This window comes from Pinus tabuliformis, chromosome X, assembly GCF_031772625.1.
Source record: "Pinus tabuliformis cultivar Carrire ecotype Pingquan chromosome X, CPIR1, whole genome shotgun sequence".
NCBI lineage: Eukaryota > Viridiplantae > Streptophyta > Pinopsida > Pinales > Pinaceae > Pinus > Pinus tabuliformis.
Genome location: NC_142308.1, coordinates 1,235,257,504 through 1,235,267,517, shown reverse-complemented (window position 1 = coordinate 1,235,267,517; position 10,014 = coordinate 1,235,257,504). Strand labels below are relative to the sequence as shown.

The following is a 10,014-nucleotide window of genomic DNA, read 5'->3' as shown; positions in this document are numbered from 1 at the left end:
AACTCTTTCTGGGCTACTAGTGATTCCAATGATTCTCTATGGTTGTGAACTGTGGGCCAAGAGTACATCTGACATGCAGTGGAAACAAATTGAGAAAATACCGTTTGATTACAAACGAATTCAAAATTAAAAGTGCAGTTCCTTATACTATCTTGTTAAGTGAAATAGGGGTTGCTCCTATTGAAGCAATTGCTATGGTGTGAGTCATAAGTTATTTAAAAAAATTTGAGCAAATTGAAGAGGGCAGATGGCCTAAGGTTGTTTTTAATGATATATTGTGCAAAAGAAAGAAGTCTTGGATGCAACAAAATAACAAATGGTTTAGTAAATGGGGTATTTGCTTGAACACATATCTCGTAAACAATAATAATAAAATATTTTGTTATGGAGAAGTTCCACAAGCGTATTTGGGATAAGGAGCTAGGGAGAAAGAAAAAGTACAATATTGAAGTGTTTAATCCCACTCATAATCATCAACAAAAAGCTTAAGAGGCCAATATTTCTTGGAGAGCCAATGTTCTTATTGCTCAGTTAAAGACTAATTCTCAACAACTCTGGGCATTGAAACCGCCAAAAAAAAGCGTGGGAGGAAAGAGAGTGTATTTTTTGTTCGGGAAAAGTGGAAACATAAAAGCATCTCATTTTAGAATTGGAAGTCAGCATTTCATTTAGAATTTGAGATCTTCAAAGCCAATATAGAAAGTTATGCAGCTATATCTTGGGATAATCTATTTAGCGACGGGTTTGTCCAAAAGCTGGGAGCATTTATTGTGAGGCTTGACAAGGAAAAGCACTAAATACGTCAACCACATGAAAAAACAATATGTCCCATAAACTATCTTTAATGCCGTAAACATTAAAATATTTTTTTTTTCTTTTTTTCTTTCCTTCTTTCTAAATCCTTTTTACATTAAAATATAAAATTATATAAATAATAATATTTAAAATAAAATTCACAAATAATATTTTATTTTGTTTTTAACCTATAATATATTATATATTAATATCAGTTCTATATTTACATTGAAAAAATTACATGTAAGAGGGGGCTTATTCTAATTTCATAACAATTTTGTCTTCAATATAAAATAAATGCATAATATAGACATAATATATATGTCATCAAAAGTTTGACCTTCTGGTATGATAACTTCAAAACAACCATCGAGTCGTTTTCAAACTTTTCTATTTTATTAGGTGGAAATCTCATCGGTCTACCGGGCCACCGATCAAAGCAACTTCCACATTACTCTGAAACGAATATTCTCCAATCTATCAATAAAATTGACGGTGCTGTGTATACACCATTATCAATGTACACCGAACCCAAAACATAAAGTTCTGTGGGAGTTCTAGAACCGAATACAGGTATGTGGTCACCTGGTAAGGCTGCAATAAAGTCAAAAAAGAAAAAGCTGCACTGCAATTCAAACAGCTTTCTGCTTCCATATCGAATCTATCGATCAAATACACGCATTTAACAAAACAAAAAGAAAAAGAAAAAAAAGAGGGAAGAATGACAAGTTGGTAATTCAACGGTCTAGATGTGCAAGCCTATCGCCCTCTGCTAAGGAGTAGATGTGCAAGCCTATCGCCCTCTGCTACTCTGCTATATAAAGCCACTAGGCTAAATACCTCAAACAGTACAGCATTGCAGCAGACTGCTCGTTGAGGTGAGATAGGGTGAATTTTATAGCAGATCAGTAGATTTGTTATAGAAGGGTTTTGATCAGATTGCAAGCGCCATTGCCATGGGAAGCTTCCAATCATCTATCAGCAGCTTCTTGATGATCTTGGTTTTATTAGTCCTTGTGCAAACTGCATTTAGCAGGAGTAGGCATTATAAATGGCAAGTGAATTACTTGTTGTGGTCTCCAGACTGTGTAGAAAGTGTTTTGATAGCCATCAATAAGCGGTTTCCAGGACCTACTATTCAGGCCGAAGCGGGAGACACCATTGTGGTGGAGTTGGAGAACAAACTTCCCACTGAAGGAGTAGTCATACACTGGCATGGCATCCGACAGGTGCTCATTCTTCTTGTTTAGTACAGGGGATCAATAATCCTCGTATGAAATGCAAGTATTCTAAATTGTTTTTATCTTGACAGCGAGGAACGCCTTGGTCAGACGGGACAGCCTCAGTCACGCAATGTGCAATCAACCCCGGCGATACTTACGTTTACAGATTCGTTGTGGACAAGGTATGATCAAATTGATTATGACTCGTAATTTTTCAAGTGAGAAACTCATTTTCCTTTCAAAGTCTATATTCGAATCTCATGTGCATGAATTAGAATGTGATCATAAATTTTCATAGATTTTTTCTTCAATAGTGTAATAAAGTATAATTATTTATATGGAATTAATCGGCGCAGCCTGGGACATATTTCTACCACGCGCACAACGGAATGCAACGGTCTGCGGGTCTGTATGGGCTTCTCATAGTGGACGTTGCCAAGGGCGAACAGGAGCCGTTTCCGTACGATGGAGAGTTGAATATAATTGTTAGCGACTGGTGGCACAAGAGCATCCACGAGCAAATGACAGGTCTCCATTCGAAACCTTTTCGATGGATCGGGGAGCCTCAGGTAACTTACTCATCCATATTCATGTGTGATGCAGTGTGATTGTTATAAGCGCGTCAATATTATGTGTATCTTTTTATAAAAATGTCTTTTGATAATTTGCGTGATAATGATAATTTTATTATTTTACTAGATGAAAAAATAAATATAAATTTAAAGATGTAACGAATTTGCAGAAATGTCCAATTTATTTTTATTATAAAGTATAAATTTAAATATATATATATATAATTTACTAATTTTTAATAAAGAAAACACTTATTAATATAAGTATTGGGGTTTTTGCAGTGCATTATATTATATTAGATATTATTTTTTGTTTTTCTGGGATTCAATTGGGTTAAGTTATTCATCTAACCAATATTTCATGGAGATCACCCATCCTAGATTGTCTCTGGCTCAAGCCCGCTTAACTATAGAGTTTTCCCCACAATCAAATCCACTTAACTTGCTACCCCATTTACAAAACCTTAACAAGTATTGTACTTCATAAACTATTCAAGTATTTATATTATTTTATTAAATTACATTATATAAAAATTAAAAACATATTTTTATAATTTTCTAAAAAAAATTAAGTAACTAAATTACTATAAATGTTTAATTAATTTAGGCTATGAATTTTTAGATTGACATGGTTAAGTCTATTAAGTCTTTAATTAATAAAATATTTTATAATTACTTTATAAAATAGATTTTGTGATAAAGAATGGAATTAGAAAAGCACATTTTCATCCATATTCAAATATTATAAAATATAAATATATTAACACCTTTTTATCAATATTCGATTATAAATTCCCTCTCATCATATTCAAATCCTATAATGGTGAATATATTAATATTATATATAATAAATGGGGTTTAATTCTTTTTTTATTCATATTCAAATTTTGTCAAAAATATTTTATAAATATCTTTCTAAAATATTTGTATAATCTAAACATAATTATTTTTAAATTTATTTTTAGTTTTATTTCAATGTTAGTAGCATAAATTGTTTGTATCTTTTTATATTGTTAATCTAAATATATATATGATGAAATTTTGATTATAATTAATATATTTTTATATATAAATATTTTATGTAAATATTTATTATTAATTAAATTAATTTCATATTGATAAAATCTTATTTTTTCATTAAAATTTTATTATAAAATTTTATTTATTTATTAATTATCTTTTTCAATTTTTTAATTCATTTTATCCAATTATAATATCAACTTCTTATCTAAAATTTATTATCTTTTTGTAATTCAAAATTTTCTTCTAAATTATGTCTTTTTTTCATGCTATATATTTTATTTTTAATACTTTTAAAATAGGTATAAATGCTTCATCTAATAAATTATAAATAGTTTATCTAATAATTTATTTTCTTCAATTTTTTCACTTTTTCAATACATTTCATTTTAATATTGTATTAACTTTTATCTAAAGTTTGACATCTTCTCTAATTCATAAATCTCTTCTTATTATATAATTTATTTTAGATATAAATATATTCTCTAATTCATAAATCTCTTCTTATTATATAATTTATTTTAGATATAAATATATTCTCTAATTCATAAATCTCTTCTAATTATATAATTTATTTTAGATATAAATATAATAAATAATATAGAGTTCTTTACTCAATTTCCATTTTCATAAATATATTTTACATAGATGAGAATGTATCTATGTTTTTGCTTTAATTAAATATATTCCATCATTTCAAGCATCACTTAAATTAAATTCAAGATCCCAAATATTTCTAACAAAAAAAATCCATATGAATTTATTGCCCTAAAATATGATAATATCTTATTTTGATTTTTTATTAAATAATTATAAAATTTATTTGAACAATGAAAATATCTTTATGTTTATATTTTTAGATAGTATGATAATATCTTATTTTGATTTTTTATTAAATAATTATAAAATTTATTTGAACAATGAAAATATCTTTATGTTTATATTTTTAGATAGTTTGATCCATGCAGATTTAAACTTTGAATCTTATTATTTAAATAATAAATGATAATATAGTCATTTCAAGCTATTTCAATAAACTTTGTGTTTAATTTTTTTTAAAATTAAAAAGATAGATTTTACTTACTAATGTCTAGGAAGGCATACATACTCTACCCTTCTGGGTTTTGAACCTGTGACCTCTTAGGAGGAAACACATGCTCTTAACCATTAAGCCAACTCAAACTCTTGATATACAAGAATTAATTAAATCCATTTAAATTATTCAAATCATTTTATATTTTTTTTAAAGATCAAAAATTTAATAATAATTTTAATTATTGTATTGTTAATATACATGAATTAAATAAATCCAATTATTACAATAATATTAATAAATACTTTATCATTATAACTATTCATATAAATTTATTTGTTTTATATTTTAAAATAAATCATTAAATCCCCTTTTACAATAAATATAACTAGATAACTATCTTTAACAAATATACTTAACTTATTCATCAAGTTACAATACAACACTATTCCTTTTCATCAAGTTACAATACAACACTATTTCTTTTTAGGCTAGTAATACATTACATGTTTGATATGTTTATATTGTTTAACGAGAGAGGATTTAAGTTCGGGAAACCAAAATCCTCGCTCACATGTCCTCACCTGCGCTTACAATACATCATTCTTAAAGAAAGAACGGCATATTATCACATACACTTCGTTTTTAATTTCAAACCAAAAAAAAAATTATAATAAACAAATGTTGACATCCTTCCTATTTATCTTTCACCCTCCCCTTTCTACTATTAAATGATTAGAAGAATCAATTGACATGGTAGATGTTTGTGCATAGAGGTACCGTAAGAACAATCTGTCCATTAATCTCACGTTAAAGAATTGGTGGTGTACACAGTCTTTGCTAATCGGAGGGCGCGGACACTACAATTGCTCGCTGGTGCCGACTCAAGCAGGAGCTAGCAGCGTCAATTGTAACAACACAAATCACCAGTGCGAGCCATTCATTCTCTCGGTGGAAGCGGGGAAGACGTATCGTGTGCGCATTGCCAGCGCCACGGCTCTGTCGTCGCTCAATTTCATTATAGAGGTCTCTATATATTATTATTGAACACCCCCCTTGCAGACAAGAAAATATGAAACCGACATTCAAATTGAATGTGATTGCTCTTCTATGGTGCAGGGACACAATATGTTGTTAGTGGAAGCGGGCGGAAACTACATCGAACCCCTTGAGGTGGAGAACGTGGACATATATTCAGGGCAGACATATTCTTTTCTGGTTAAGGCCGACCAGGATCCGTTCAAGAACTACTGGGCAGCCGTGAACGTGAGAGGGCGACGTCCCAACACACCGCCGGGTTTGGCCATCTTCAACTACATCCCCAATCAGGCTACCACCTGGCCCTCCACTGCCCCACCCGCGAGCCCGTTATGGAACGACTTCGCGTATAGCAAGGCCTTCGCAAACAAAATCGTGGCCCGAGACGGTTTCGGCCCCCGCGTTCCACTGAAATCTGACCGCACGATTGTACTTTTAAATACCCAGAACTACATCGATGGCTACACCAAATGGGCAATCAACAACGTTTCTCTGGTCCTGCCCGTCACTCCATACCTGGCGGCCTTGAAATACAAGCTGAGCAACGCCTTCGACCATCGAGCAGCCCCGGAAACATATTCTTCTAACTGCTATGACATTATGAGACCTCCGTCAAATCCCAACGCGGTCACCGGGAACTCCGTGTACTCCCTTAATTTCAGCGCCACGGTCGATGTTGTTCTGCAGAACGCTAACGTCTTGACGCCTAACAGCAGCGACATACCCATGGCACCTCCATGGCCACGATTTCTGGGTGCTCGCCTATGGCGATGGAGCTTTCAATCCAAACCAAGACGTTGGCAAGTTCAATCTCCGCAATCCGGCCTTGCAAAACACGGTTGTTATGTTCCCATACGGGTGGACGGCCATCAGATTCGTGGCGGACAATGCAGGAGCATGGGCGTTCCACTGCCACATAGAGCCTCATTTGCATATGTGCATGGGAGTGGTGTTCGCAGAGGGAATTGAGATGCTCGGTAAGCTTCCAAGAACTGGACTCGGATGTGGAGGGACCAAGACATGGTTGCCTTGATAGTACGCTACACGAAATTGATCCCACATTTTCATGCTTTGCATCTTCTGTAGCAATCAGCCTGCTTTTTATGATTCTATTCGGTTGTGGGGTTGTATATCTCTTTCCTCATTATCTAATGCCTTTCATTCAACATTTGAGTTTGAGATTTTATTTGCATCCACCTACATCTTGCAATTGTTTAAAGATTTAGTTAAGCAACAACAGCATTTACATACCTTTGATAAAACGAAGGAAGTTTTTTGCTACACAGAAAGGATAGTGGATATGCCCCCAGAATATTATGGAAATAGAAAACAAATTTGTTTCTAGTAAGGATATAAATATTGTAAGGATAAGAATAGCAAGAATTAAGAGAATGGGAATGCTAACAAGCTTGTTTCTTCATCTCCTCTTCTCTCTTTTATATTTTTTTTTTGGTTTTTTATTTTTTCCCTTTCATTTTTTATATAATTTATTAACTTTTATTAATTGCAGAATAAAAAAATTTGAAACAATTCATTTTTTTAAACATAAATTTATTATTAATAGTATAAATCTAAAAAAAAAAAAATAACATTTCTTTTAAGTTACTTGACAAAATAAATAACATTTATTTTAAGTTACTTGACAACCTGTAACTACAGTATCACAGACACGGGGCTGCAGTCCCACAGCCACACTCGATTCTCCTCAGCGTGAAAGAGACGTTGGTTTGGAAATACTAATTGTTCAGGAAGGATTTTCAGTTTGACGCCTAAAAAGCTTTCATAAAAAATTAATATACCCTTAACATAGACGACATCCAATTATACAGAGGCGTCTTCAAACTCAAAAAACTTGAAACAATTCGTATCACAATGACAACATAATAACTTAATCACAAATCATGTGAGGGAAACAAACACAATATTCCGTTTAAAAAACAATTAGAAAATCCAAACGCCTCAAAAATTCTCTTACTTACGTGGCAGACAAAGAGTGACGGTGATACCATTTTTTTAAATAGTATCAAAAGTTAATACATTTTAGCATCGAAAAGGGAGTAAAGGGCAGGGGCGTTATCATTTCATAAACCACCGTTATTTTTTTAAATTTATTTTTTGGGCTGGGGAGGCCTTTCTAGATTCATTCGCTGATGCATTATACTCAAAATGAGTGGTATTGTATGTATTCCGCCTTAGGGATCCTACCGAATCAAACTCTGAGCAACTACTCACTTTATTCTGTCCTCTACACCTAATGGCTGTCTATTATCTATCAGTGTTGTCTATTACCTATAAGTGTTAGCATTATTTTCACTGTAGCTTTTACAGTGGGAATGGAATATGATAACATTTCTTTGTAAGTATACCGTAAAACATGCAAGTTACATGTAACTTGCAGAAATCATAATAGAAGTCACGTTGGGGTGGAGTAGTATATATTATTTAAATTATTTATAGTTTATAGTAAAATTTTGAAGTTTAAAAATTATTTTTTTGAAAAAATATATTTATATTTTTTTTGTTTGATTAATTTACTGATTTGAATTTTTAAAAGATGTAGAATAATATTGGTCTTGTACTTGTATGACACAATGCTATTTTGATCTCTACTATAACTTACTTTAGATATTTTAGGGAATTTTATCATAGAACCTTGTGCTCACATTTATTTTATATTTTTATGAGCTTACCAAGTAGGCTCTCTACAAATGCTATAAAATAATTTTTGTTTATTTTACTATATAAAGTGTGAATAATATGAGAAAACTTATATATTTTTATTTTTATTTAAATTGTTAAGAGATACAAAAAACTTTAGTTTCTTTGATAATTAAATTAACTCATCCGTATAAATTAAATGACTTGTAAATATCTACAGTGATCAAAACACTTACCTCATGCTTCAGTATACATTATCAAGATTAAAAACAATATAAAATTTAATTACATTATAACTTTAAATTATTATTATCTTATTAATTATAAATAAAATTATTTTTTGATAATTAAATTAACTCATGCATATAAATTAAATGACATACATAGAGATTTTTTAATCTATAAATAAATTTTGTTACAATATTATGATTTAATATTATCATATGCATAAAAAAATCATAAATTATATTCATATAACATGTTTTTTAATTAATCAATTTAATTAAAAAAAAATTAAAAACAACATACTTATCTTTGATATATAAATATTACTAAAAAATACTCTAAATATTTCTTAAATGTTAAATCCATACTACCTTAAATAATAAAATTAATATTTTAAAAACTTTATTTCAAAATAATCATGCCTCTCTCTCTATATATATAATATCAAAATTCTATTTTGAAAATTTTCATTTTTATACATTAATCTATCAATAACATAAACTCCACCTTTTATTTATTCATTCATTAATCTACTTGTATTATGACCTTCACATCCATTTATATAACTTTGAATTCCATATAATCTTTCCTTTCCCATATAAAACTCCACCTTAACTTTTTGTTAAATACTCTTCCTTTCTCACATACCCCACGACTCTTCCTTTCTCACATACCCCACCAAACCTACTTAAATATTTCAAGAATTCTTCTGGATTCTTAAGCTTCCTTGAATTGACATCATTTATGGATTTAACATGTATTTTAAAAACTTTATTCACATAAACATTTCTTCCTTGATTCCTCTTTTACAGTACATGAAGTGACTTAATATGTATTTTAAAAACGTTATTAGTCAGTATTATTAATACACATTAGTTACTTATTTTATTATAAAGTTTTATAAATTATATTTTATTTTTATTTTTAAAATTATATTTAAAATTTATCATATAGTTTTTTAAAATAATAAAAATTTATTAAAATTTAAAGTTCAAATCTCCATTAAATAAAGTTGAAAATATATTTAATTTCTAATTAACAACTAAAAAATATTCATAATAATAAATATAAATATTAAATTAAATTTACTTAATTAAAAATATTATTTATTAAAAATATAGATAATAACGCACTTAATAAAAGAAGTATTTTACACAAATATTATTAAAATTTAAAATATATATATATATATATATATATATATATATATATATATATATATATAATAAATTTAAATATTTCTGAAAAAAATTAAAAAAACTTAAATTACATTTTATAATTATATAACAACCATTCCCATCATAAACAAGTTCTCAACAAAAATTACTTGTATATTTTGAATAATATTTGTCATCATTATAAATATTAATTTGTAGTAACTTTCTTAACAAAAACTTTACAAATACCTATTAAAGTATAATGAGTATTGTATTTATAAATCAAAATACAC

General features: G+C 29.4%; 1 pseudogene across 1 annotated transcript; it reads left to right on the top strand.

The window, feature by feature from the left end:
* The first annotated feature begins 1,751 nt into the window (after positions 1-1,751).
* Positions 1,752-6,714, top strand: LOC149144412 (L-ascorbate oxidase-like; annotated as a pseudogene). The gene is made up of 5 exons (XR_016264272.1): positions 1,752-2,024; positions 2,108-2,200; positions 2,375-2,587; positions 5,478-5,669; positions 5,763-6,714. The product of XR_016264272.1 is annotated as an L-ascorbate oxidase-like (transcript).
* Positions 6,715-10,014: the final 3,300 nt, after the last annotated feature.